Source organism: Piliocolobus tephrosceles, chromosome 1, assembly GCF_002776525.5.
Source record: "Piliocolobus tephrosceles isolate RC106 chromosome 1, ASM277652v3, whole genome shotgun sequence".
Taxonomy (NCBI): Eukaryota; Metazoa; Chordata; class Mammalia; order Primates; family Cercopithecidae; genus Piliocolobus; species Piliocolobus tephrosceles.
The window spans coordinates 220,820,607-220,823,546 of NC_045434.1; positions in this window are offsets into that span (position 1 = coordinate 220,820,607).

The window sequence follows — 2,940 nt, forward strand, 5'->3', positions numbered from 1 at the left end:
GCAAATGCCTTCTCCATGTGGGGGCAGCGATGAAAGCATGAAGGGTCGCAGCTGGCGTTACAGTGAGAGTGTCCCCTTCCTGGCACTCAGGCAAGGACGCTTCTCAGATGATAGACAGACAAAGGGGACCCTCCCAGATGACGGACACGGGGACCCTCCCAGATGATGGACACGGGGACCCTCCCAGATGATGGACACGGGGATCCTCCCCAGATGGTGGACACAGGACCCTCCCCAGATGGTGGACACGGGGACCCTCCCCAGATGGTGGACACGGGGACCCTCCCAGATGACGGACACGGGGACCCTCCCAGATGGTGGACACACGACCCTTCGCACATGGACAGGAGGATCCCAGCAATGTTATAGATGATAGAATTTATAGACCAGGATATGAAAGCCCCTGCTACAACTTACTCCAGATAATCAAGAAGCTATTACAGGTGTGGTTGTGTGCCTGTAGTCCCAGCTACTCAAGATGCCAAGGCCAGCCTGGGCCACAAAGCGAGATCTCATCTCTAAACAAAAACAGAAACCAACTAGAAAAGCGGACGCTAGAGGAAATATCGAATGTGTTAGGGACTTTGAAGGTACGAAAATCCCAACGGGGAACTTCTAGAGATGAAAATTGTGACGTGTGATTTGAGAAGTTCACTGGGTGGAAGTCCCAGCAGGTTAAACACTGTAAAGGAAAACGGTAGTCAACTTGAAACTGTAACAGTAAAAACTATTTAAAATAAAACATTTTACAAAACAGAGGAATAGAATGGTGAGCTGTGAGACAACGCTGAGTGGCCTAACATACATGTAATTGGAGTTGGTCCTAGAAGAAGGGAAGAAGGTAAAATAGCTGAAGAAATAATGGCTGGAGTTATTCCAAGCTTGATGAGAACCATAAACCCAGCAGTCCAAGGAGCCTCTCAGCACAAGAACCTGGATGGAGACTCCCGGACCGTCGTAATCACGTCAATAAAATGCCGTGATAAAGCAACAGTGCCCACTCCTGCCTCTTACTTTCGACATTCTAGGAAGTTCTTGCCAGAGCAATTAGGAAAGAAAATGAAATAAAAGAGGCCAGGTGCAGTGGCTCACGCCTGTAATCCCAGCACTTTAGGAGGCTGAGGCAGGCGGATCACCTGAGGTCTGGAGTTCGAGACCAGCCTGGCCAACATGGTGAAACCTTGTCTCTAGTACACATACAAAAATTAGCCCGTGTGGTGGCAGGCGCCAGTAGTCCCAGCTACTCGGGAGGTTGAGGCAGGAGAATCACTTGAATCTGGGAGGCAGAGGTTACAGTGAGCCGAGATTGTGCCATTGCACTCCAGCCTGGGTGACAAGAGTGAAACTTCATCTAAAAAAAAAAAGGGGGGGCCGGGTGCAGTGGCTCATGCCTGTAATCCCAGCACTTTGGGAGGCTGAGGCGGGCAGATCACTTGAGGTCAGGAGTTCGAGACCAATCTGGTCAACATGGTGAAGCCTATCTCTACTAAAAATACAAAAAGTTAGCCGGGCGTGGTGGCGGGCAGCTGTAGTCCCAGCTACTCAGGAGGCTGAGGCAGGAGAATCGCTTGAACCCAGGAGGCGGAAGTTGCAGTGAGCCAAGTTCACACCACTTCACTCCAGCCTGGGAGACAGCCTGGGAGACAAGACTCAATCTCAAAAAAGAATAAAACAAAATAAAACAGAATGGATGACAGACATAAGTTAAGAGTTAAAACTACAAATCTTTTAGAAGAAGATATAGCAGTAAATTGTCATGATCTTGGGTTTGGAAAGACCTTGGGCAAAAATATTCTTAGGTGGTTTGGTGTCCCCAGAAGCTCATGGGACACTGCAGTGGTTTGGTGTCCCCAGAAGCTCATGTGCTGGGAGCTTGATCCCCCATGGGGAAGTGTTGGGAGGTGAGGCCTTTAAGAAGGGTTTAGGTTATGGAGGCTCTGCCCTCACAAAGAGATGAATGCTGTTATTGTGGGAGTGGGTTCCTGAGGGAAGGGGGATCCAGCCCCTCCTCTTCTCCCTCTCTGTCTTCTTTGCCCTTTGCCAGGAATGACACAGCAGGAAGGAGCTCATCAGATGCCAACACCTTCATCTGGATTTTCCAGCCTCCAAAACTGTGAGAAATAAATTTCTGTTCATCATAAATTACCCAGTCTCAGATATCCTATTAGGGCAGTACAAAATAGACTAAAACAGATACCGGAAGCATAAGTGACCAAAGAAAAATATAGATAAATTAGACATCATCAAAATTTAAAATTTGTGTTTCAAATGGCATTATCAAAAAGTGAAAAGACAGGCCGGGCGCGGTGGCTCAAGCCTGTAATCCCAGCACTTTGGGAGGCCGAGACGGGCGGATCACGAGGTCAGGAGATCGAGACCCTCCTGGCTAACACGGTGAAACCCCGTCTCTACTAAAAATACAAAAAATTAGCCAGGCGAGGTGGTGGGCGCCTGTGGTCCCAGCCACTCGGGAGGCTGAGGCAGGAGAATGGCGTGAACCCAGGAGGCAGAAGTTGCGGTGAGCTGAGATCCGGCCACTGCACTCTAGCCTGGGCGACAGAGCAAGACTCCGTCTCAAAAAAAAAAAAAAAAAAAAGTGAAAAGACATCACATATGGGAGGAAACATTGGCAAAATATATATTGACAAGGAAATTATCCAGAATTCCAAACACAATCAACCCCGAACTCCAGAAAACAATCAATCTTGAACTCCAGAAACATTAACTCTGAACTCCAGAAACAGTCAACCCAGAACTCCAGAAACAATCAACCCCCAACTCCAGAAACAATCGACCCCCAACTCCAGAAACAATCAACCCCCAACTCCAGAAACAATCAACCCTGAACTCCAGAAAACAATCAACCCTGAACTCCAGAAACAATCAACCCTGGACTCCAGAAACAATCAACCCAGAACTCCAGAAACAATCAACCCTGAA